Here is a 9,788-nt window from a genome sequence, read left to right on the forward strand (position 1 = left end):
AGCCTGGAGGATGTGGTGTCCATGATTTTTAAAACAAATTTCTACTTCTGAATTGTCAAGTCAAATCAAGTTTATTTGTATAGCACTTTTAACAGTAGACATTATCCCAAAGCAGCTTTACAGGATCTGAATGACCCAAGACATGAGCCAATTTTATCCTTAATCTATCCCCAATGAGCAAGCCTGTGAAAATGGTGGCAAGGAAAAACTCCCCCAGACGGCATGAGAAAGAAACCTCAAGAGGAACCAGACCCAAAAGGGAACCAATCCTCACCTGGACAACAACAGACAACATGACTATAACATGTAATGGAAATTTCTAATAACACTTCAGAACGCTAACAGTTGTCTTTTCAGTCATTTATTATAGTAGATCATATAAAAGATATATAAAATAGGAAAGGAAAGAGAGGAATAGAAGAAGACATCACTTCTGATGATGCCAAGAGTACGCACACTCTGAGTTGTGTTTTAGGAATGTTATCTATTATACTCTGAAAGCATTCGCTCACTGCTTGTGTCTTCACGTGATTGGCTCAAGATTTTCTATGAAGCTTTGTTAAAGCGTGCACCTGGCGTGCTCTGGTATGTGCAGGCGGATGCGAGTTAGGGAGAGCTCAAGCTCCCTGCTTATCACCACCGAGGTCAGGAAAGGTGGTTACATCATGAGAAGATGCGTAGTTAGGACGAACTCAAGCACCCTGCTCATTACCACCAAGGCCACAGAAAAGCGATTACAGCATGTGGAAAAACATCTCTTCTCAGTAACTCAGTAACATACAGAAACACATAGAATAATAATGTTCATCCATTAAGTCACTTGAGCTCAACATACAGGAACACAGAGAATAATAATGTTCGTCCATTAAATTTCCCTCACAAACATTAACAGTTTTAACATGAAGTCAGTTTCGTCTCATCTCGTCTTCATCTGCTTATCCAGGGCCGGGTTGCGGAGGCAGCCGTCTGAGCATGGAAGCCCAAACTTCCCTTTTCCCAGACACCTCGGCCAGCTCCTCGGGAAGAACACTGAAGTGTTCCCAGGCCAGCTGAGAGACATAGTCCCTCCAGCATGTCCTGGGTCTTCCCCGGGGCCTCCTCCCGGGGGGACATGCCTGGAACACCTCTCCAGGGAGGCATCCAGGAGGCATCCGAAAGAGGATGCCCGAGCCACCTCAGCTGATTCCTCTTGATGTGGAGGAGCAGTGGCTCTACTCCGAGTTCCTCCCGAGTGACTGTGCTTCTCACCCTATCTCTAAGGGAGCGCCCAGCCACCCTGCAAAGGAAACTCATTTTGGCCGCTTGTATCCGCGATCTTGTTCTTTCAGTCATTACCCAAAGCTCATGACCATAGGTGAGAGTCGGAACGTAGATTGACCAGTAAATTGAGAGCTTTGCCTTTTGGCTCAGCTCCTTCTTCACCACGATGGACTGGTAAAGCGACCGGATCACTGCGGAGGCTGCACTGATCTGCCTGTTGATCTCACGCTCTATCCTTCCCTCACTTGTGAACAAGATCCCGAGATACTTAAACTCCTCTACTTGAGGCAGGACTTCTCCACCAACCTGGAGAGGGCAAGCCACCCTTTTCCGGTCGAGAACCATGGCCTCGGACTTGGAGGTGCTGATTCTCATCCCAGCCGCTTCATACTCGACTGTAAACTGCCCCAGTGCATGCTGAAGGTCCTGGATTGAAGAAGCCAACAGGACATCATCCGCAAAAAGCAGAGATGAAATCCTGTGGTTCCCAAACAGGATTCCTTCCGGCCCCTGGCTGTGCCTAGAAAGTCTGTCCATAAAAATTATGAACAGAACCAGTGACAAAGGGCAGCCCTGCCGGAGTCCAACATGCACTGGGAACAGGTCTGACTTACTGCCAGCAATGCGAACCAGACTCCTGCTCCGTTCGTATAGGGACCGGACAGCCCTTAGGAAAGAGTGCCAAACCCCATACTCCCGAAGCACCCCCCACAGAATACCATGAGGGACATGGTCGAATGCCTTCTCCAGATCCACAAAGCACATGTGGACTGGTTAGGCAAACTCCCATGAACCCTTGAGCACCCTATGAAGGGTATAGAGCTGGTCCAATGTTCCATGACCAGGACAAAAATGATCCATGACTTGGATCCTCCTGGATCCAAGGTTTGACTATTGGCCGAATTCTCCTCTCCAGTACCCTGGAGTAAACCTTCCCAGGGAGGCTGAGAAGTGTGATTCCCCTATAATTTGAGCACACTCTCCGGTCCCCTTTCTTAAAAAGAGGGACCACCACCCCATTCTGCTACTCCAGAGGCACTGTCCCCAACTGCCACGTGATGTTGCAGAGGTATGTCAGCCAAGACAGCCCCACAACATCCAGAAACTTGAGATACTCAGGGGGGATCTCATTGGGTCCACTGCTTTTTTCTCTATATATGTTACCTCTGGGCGATATTATTCGTAAACATTGTATTAGTTTCCACTGTTATGCTGATGACACACAGTTGTATGTCTCTGCAAAACCTGATGAGAGACACCAGCTTAATAGAATTGAGGAATGTGTTAAGGACATTAGACACTGGATGCTTATTAATTTCCTTCTGCTTAACTCTGACAAGACTGAAGTACTTGTACTAGGACCACATACAGCTAGAAGTAAGTTTTCTGATTACACAGTAACTCTGGATGGCCTTTCTGTTTCTTCACGTGCAGCAGTAAAAGACCTCGGAGTGATTATTGACCCCAGTCTTTCATTCGAAACTCACATTGATAACATCACCCAGATAGCTTTCTTTCATCTCAGAAATATTGCAAAGATAAGAAATTTAATGTCATTGCATGATGCAGAAAAACTAGTCCATGCTTTCGTTACCTCCAGGTTGGATTATTGTAATGCCTCACTGTCTGGATGTTCCAATAGGTGCATAAACAAGCTCCAGTTAGTTCAAAATGCAGCAGCAAGAGTCCTTACTAGAACTAGAAAATATGACCACATCACGCCTGTCTTATCCACACTGCATTGGCTCCCAATCAAATTTCGTATTGATTATAAAATACTACTATTGACCTTTAAAGCACTAAATGGTCTCGCACCACAGTACCTGAGTGAACTTCTGCTCCTCTATGACCCGCCACGCCTACTTAGATCAAAAGGTGCAGGCTATCTGCTGGTACCTCGTATAGTGAAGGCTACATCAGGGGGCAGAGCCTTTTCTTACAAAGCCCCACTGTTATGGAACAGCCTTCCAAGTAATGTTTGGGAATCAGACACAGTCTCAGCATTTAAGTCTCGGCTGAAAACATATCTGTTTAGTCAAGCCTTTTGTTAATGGTGTTTATGAGGTAAAGGAGTAGATCTGGAGGGTCCTCAGACATAGAGTGTTTTGGTAACCTGGGATGTATGAATGCTGTCAGTCCCCACTCGCTTGCTCACTTGAGTTTGTTGATGGTGTAGTGGCTGGCTGCTTTATGTCCCGGGGCTCCCTCATGCCTGTGTTACCTTCTGGCTCTCTCCTTTTAGTTATGCTGTCATAGTTAGTTGCCGGAGTCCCTGCTTGTACTCGGTGCAATATGTATACTGTTCCTACTTATTCAGGTGACATTGGGCATACCTAACCACCTGTGTTTTCTTTCCCTCCCCCCCCACCCCAAATCTGTCCCTCTGAGTTACATGGAGTCAACAGGAAATCTTTTGGTGGAGAGGGTGGAGACCTTGACTGGCTATCGTAGCCTGCAGGGAATCGGCCATCAGACATTCTGTCGCATGTCCCAGACCCGGTGAAATGTAACTGAATTGCCTTGGCCAGCCCTAAGGGTCCCATCTGCATCTCATCATTGCTGAGGAGTGTGCTCCCATCACCCAATCAAGCATCCAGCCAGAGCAGGTCATGATATATTTTACCATATTAACATGCCATTGTTGTGTGTTATGCCTGATGTAAAGACTCTCGTCTCTGCGAGCCTACCACACAGATGTAATACTTGTCATTTTTAGGGCATACCTAACAACGTGTTTTCTTTCTCTCTCTCTCCCCCCCCAGTCTGTCCCTCTGAGTTACATGTTGATCCTGGGATTGAGATGCTGGCCTCTTCTGCCCCTCGGACCTGCTTGATCCATCCTGGTGCCCTGTGTCTGGTCGGAGTTTTATCGCACTGCTCCTGTGAAGGACGGCCCCATGAGGACAGTTGAGGGTTATACCTGTTAAAACTGTTAATATTATAGTCAGGCTGTCTGTTGTTGCCCAAATGAGGATGGGTTCCCTTTTGAGTCTGGTTCCTCTCGAGGTTTCTTCCTCATGTTGTCTGAGGGAGTTTTTCCTTGCCACCATTGCCACAGGCTTGCTCATTGGGGATAGATTAGGGATAAAATTAGCTCATGTTTTAAGTCATTCAAATTCTGTAAAGCTGCTTTGCGACAATGTTTATTGTTAAAAGCGCTTTACAAATAAACTTGATTTGATTTGATTTGATCCACCCCCGGTGCCTTGCCACCGAAGAGCTTGCAAACCACCTCAGTGACTTTGGCTTGGGTAATGGACGAGTCCACCTCTGAGTCATCAGCCTCTGCTTCCTCAATGGAAGACATGATGGTGGGATTGAGGAGATCATCGACGTATTCCTTCCACCATCCGACAATGTCCCCAGTCGAGGTCAACAGCTCCCCACCCGCACTGTAAACAGTGTTGGCAGAGTACTGCTTCCCCCTCCTGAGGTGCCAGATGGTTTGCCAGAATTTCTTCGAGGCCGACCGATAGTCCTCCTCCATGGCCTCACCGAACTCCTCCCAGTTCCGAGTTTTTGCCTCCTCAACTGCCCAAGCTGCGGCACGCCTGGCCTGCCAATACCCATCAGCTGCCTCAGGAGTCCTGGAGGCCAACATGGCCCGATAGGACTCCTTCTTAAGCTTGACAGTATCCCTTATTTCCGGTGTCCACCACCGGGTTCGGGGATTGCCGCCCCGACAGGCACCGGAGACCTTGTGGCCACAGCTCCAAACAGCCACATCTACAATGGAGGTAGAGAACATGGTCCACTCAGGCTCAATGTCCCCCGCCTCCCTTGGAAGCTGGGAGAAGCTCTCCCAGAGGTGGGAGTTAAAGACCTCCCTGACAGAGTGCTCAGCCAGATGTTCCCAGCAGACCCTCACCATATGTTTAGGCCTGCCAGGTCTGTCCAGCTTCCTCCTCTGCCAGCGGATCCAACTCACCACCAGGTGGTGATCAATTGACAGTTCAGCCCCTCTCTTCACCCGAGTGTCCAAGACATAGGGCCGGAGATCAGATGAAATGACAACAAAGTCGATCATCGATCTCCGACCTATGGTGTCCTGGTGCCACGTGCACTTATGGACACCCCTATGCTCGAACATGGTGTTCATTATGGACAAACCATGACTAGCACAGAAGTCCAATAACAAAACACCACTTGGGTTCAGATCGGGGAGGCTGTTCCTCCCAATCACGCCCCTCCAGGTGTCACTGTCATCGCCCATGTGAGCATTGAAGTCCCCCAGTAGAACAATGGAGTCCCCAGTCTGAGCACCTCTCAGTACCTCTCCCAGGGACTCCAAGAAGGCCGGATACTCTATACTGCTATTCGGCCCATTGGCACAAACAACAGCAAGAGCCCTCTCCCCGATCTGAAGGCACAGAGAAGCGACCCTCTCGTTCAATGGAGTAAATTCCAACACATGGCGGCTGAGCTGGGGAGCTATAAGCAAGCCCACACCAGCCCGCTGCCGCTCACCATGGGCGACTCCAGACAAGTGGAGAGTCCAGTCCCTCTCGAGGAGCTGGGTTCCGGAGCCCAAGCTGTGCATGGAGGTGAGCCTGACTATCTCTAGCCAGTACCTCTCAACCTCCCGCACAAGCTCAGGCTCTTTCCCCCCCAGCGAAGTGACATTCCATATCCCAAAAGCTTGTTGCTGTGTTTGGGGATCAGGTCGTCGAAGCCCCTGCCTTCGACTGCCACCCAATCCACACTGCACCAGCCCCCTACAGCTACCTCTGTGGGTGGTGAACCCACAGGAGGTCGGGCCCATGTCACCGCTTCGGGCTGAGCCCGCTGGGCCCCGTAGGTAAAGGCTCGGCCACCAAGCGCTCGCATACGAGCCCCAACCCCAGGCCTGGCTCCAGGGTGGGGCCCCGGCTGTGCCATACCGGGTGATGTCACGGTCCTTGATCTATTATCCATAAGGGTTTTGGTGAACTGTTCTTGGTCTGGCCTGTCACCTAGGACCTGTCTGCCTTGGGAGACCCTAACAGGGGCATAATGCCCCCAACAACATAGCTCCTAGGATCATTCAAGCACACAAACCCCTCCACCACAATAAGGTGGCAGTTCTAGGAGGGGGAAGTTGGTTTCATTGACTCTTCATTAATAGAAACTTGAGTGCAAAACTGTTCATGACAAAGTTAGCAAGTCAACTGTAGTCCTCAGCCACAAAAGCATTACTGTAAGTGTCCAGAGTGTCTTCCAAGTGTGACTTTAAACTGTCCATATGAGGCCATCCTCCACAGGAGCGATGTGATGAGACTCCAATCAGACATAGGACATCAGGATGGATCAGGCAGGTCTGAGGAGCAGAAGAGGTCAGCACTTTGATCCCAGGATTGACATGTAACTCAGAGGGACAGATTGGGGGGGAGAAGAGGGAGAAAACACAGGTTGTTACGTATGCCCAATGTCACCTGAATAAGTAGGAATAGTATACATTTTGTGCTGAGTACAAGCAGGGACTCTGGGAAAACTAACTATGACAGCATAACTAAAAGGAGAGAGCCAGAAGGTAACACACGCATGAGGGAGCCTCAGGACATAAAGCAGCCAGCCACTACACCATCAACAAACTCGAGTGAGCAAACGAGTGGGGACTGACAGCATCCATACATCCCAGTTTACCAAAACACTCTGTCTGAGGACCCTCCAGATCTACTCCTTTACCTCATAAACATTATTAACAAAAGGCTTGATGACACAGATATGTTTTCAGCCTCGACTTAAACACTGAGACTGTGTCTGATTCCCGAACATTACTTGGAAGGCTGTTCCATAACTGTGGGGCTTTGTAAGAAAAGGCTCTGCCCCCTGATGTAGCCTTCACTATATGGGGTACCAGCAGATAGTCTGCATCTTTTGATCTAAGTCGGTGCGGTGGGTCATAAAGGACCAGAAGTTTGCTCAGGTATTGTGGTGCAAGACCATTCAGTGCTTTGAAGGGCAATAGTAGTATTTTATAATCAATACAAAATTCGATTGGGAGCCAATGCAGTGTGGATAAGACAGGAGTGATGTGGTCATATTTTCTAGTTCTAGTAAGGACTCTTGCTGCTGCATTTTGAACTAACTGGAGCTTGTTTATGCACTTATTGGAACATCCAGACAGAAAGGTATCACAATAATCCAACCTGGAGGTAACAAGAGCATGAACTAGTTTTTCTGCATCATGTAGTGACATTAAATTTCTTATCTTAGCAATATTTCTGAAATGAAAGAAAGCTATTTAGGTAATGTTATCAATGTAAGTTTCGAATGAAAGACTGGGGTCAATAATCACTCCGAGGTCTTTTACTGCTGCACGTGAAGAAACGGAAAGGCCATCCAGAGTTACTATGTAATCAGAAAACTTACTTCTAGCTGCATGTGGTCCAAGTACAAGTACTTCAGTCTTTTCAGAGTTAAGCAGAAGGAAGTTAATAAGCATCCAGTGTCTAATGTCCTTTACACATTCCTCAGTTCTATTACGCTGGTGTCTCTCATCAGGTTTTGCAGAAACATACAACTGTGTGTCATCAGCATAACAGTGGAAACTAATATAATGTTTACGAATAATATCACCCAGAGGTAACATATATAAAGGAAAAAGCAGTTGACCCAAGACAGAACCTTGTGGAACATCAAACTTTACCTCAGTATGTCTAGAAAAATCGCCATTTACATCAACATACTGATAGCGATCAGTTAAATAAGACCTGAGCCAGGAGAAGGCTGTTCCTTTAACTCCCACAACATTTTCTAGTCTATCCAGAAGAATGGAATGATCAATGGTATCAAATGCTGCACTAAGGTCAAGCAACACAAGCAGCAAGACACAGCCCTGATCAGACACCAACAGTAGGTCGTTTACTACTTTAACCAGTGCTGTCTCTATGCTATGATGCGGTCTAAATCCTGACTGATACATTTCATGGATGTTATTCCTATGTAAATATGAGCATAATTGCTGTACCACAGATTTTTCAAGGATCTTGGAGATAAAGGGGAGGTTTGATATTGGAAGATAATTGGACAGCTGACAGGGATCAAGGTCAGGTTTTTTAATCAGAGGTTTGATAACTGCTAGTTTAAAGGATTTGGGTACATAGCCGATCCTAAGAGAAGAATTAATCATTTTTATCATCAGACTTCGGGTCAGTTTTCCATTTCACCTCAGTCCATCGTAAAAGTACTTGGGCTCAGAGAAGGGGCAGTGTTTCTGGATATTGTTTATATCTGGTTTTAACTTGCATTTGTGGATGCAGTAATGAACTGTTTTCACAGACGATGGTTTTCTGAAGTGTTTCTGAGCCCATACAGTGATTTCCACTACAGACACGTGTCTGCTTTTAATGCAGTGTCTCCTGAGGGCCTGAAGATCACAGGCATTCAATGTCAGTTTTCAGCCTTGTCTCTTGCATACAGAGATTTCTCCAGATTCTCTGAATCTTTTAATGATATTTTGGACCATAGATGATGTGATCCCCAAATTCTTAGCAATTTTACATTGAGGAACATTATTCTTAAATTGTTGCACTGTTTGCCCATGCAGTCTTTCACAGAGCATGACCCTCTCCCCATCTTTACTTCTGAGAGACTCTGCCTCTCTGGGATGCTCTTTTTATACCCAATCATCTTACTGACCTGTTGCCAATTAACTGATTTACTTTTTTAGCATTACACAACTTTTTCAGACTTTTGTTGCCCCATCCCAACTTTTCTGAAATGTGTTACTCTCATTAAATTCAAAATGAGCATATATTTTTTAAAAACCTAGGGTTTCAATATTTGATATGCTGTCTTTGTACTGTTTTCAATGAAATGTAGGGTTTCCATGATTTGCAAATTCTCACATTCTGTTTTTATTTATAGTTTACACAGAGTCCCACACAGTTTGGCAATGAGGTTGACAGACAGACAGACAGACAGATAGACAGATAGACAGATAGATAGATAGATAGATAGATAGATAGATAGATAGATAGATAGATAGATAGATAGATAGATAGATAGATGGATGCAGACAGACAGAGAGGCAGACAGACGGACACTGCAGTCTTTCCCATCTCTGATCCAGCAGAAGTGTTTATCAGCCCAAACACTACTCTGTGATTGCTGGTGTGTGTGCATATTGTGTGTGTGTGTGTGTGTGTGTGTGTGTGTGGTGTATTGATCAGTAGAGGAATTAGAGCTTTAATTGGCTGTAATTGGTATGATCAATGCCTATCTGCATTCACTGTGATTCAACATACAACCCAAACTCTTCTCAGTTGTTGGTCAAACTGTTGCTCCAAGACAAACATCAGACTCTGGCCTCAGATTGCTCTGGGAGCTAAGCCCAGAGATGGTGACCTTGTCTACAGCAAATATCCAGGTGAGGAGATGCAGCAAGTGGTACAAGCAAAATCAGAAACACTGCAAGTAGGCTGGTGATCTTGCTAGGCTGCTAATCCAGTCTGAACAGCTATACCATACATATTTTGTCAAATATTTGCTTCCTTGGCAACAAACTGGACTGCATTTCTCTACAGGGGACCAGATAAAAAGAAATA

This window comes from Neoarius graeffei, chromosome 18, assembly GCF_027579695.1.
Source record: "Neoarius graeffei isolate fNeoGra1 chromosome 18, fNeoGra1.pri, whole genome shotgun sequence".
Classification (NCBI taxonomy): Eukaryota; Metazoa; Chordata; class Actinopteri; order Siluriformes; family Ariidae; genus Neoarius; species Neoarius graeffei.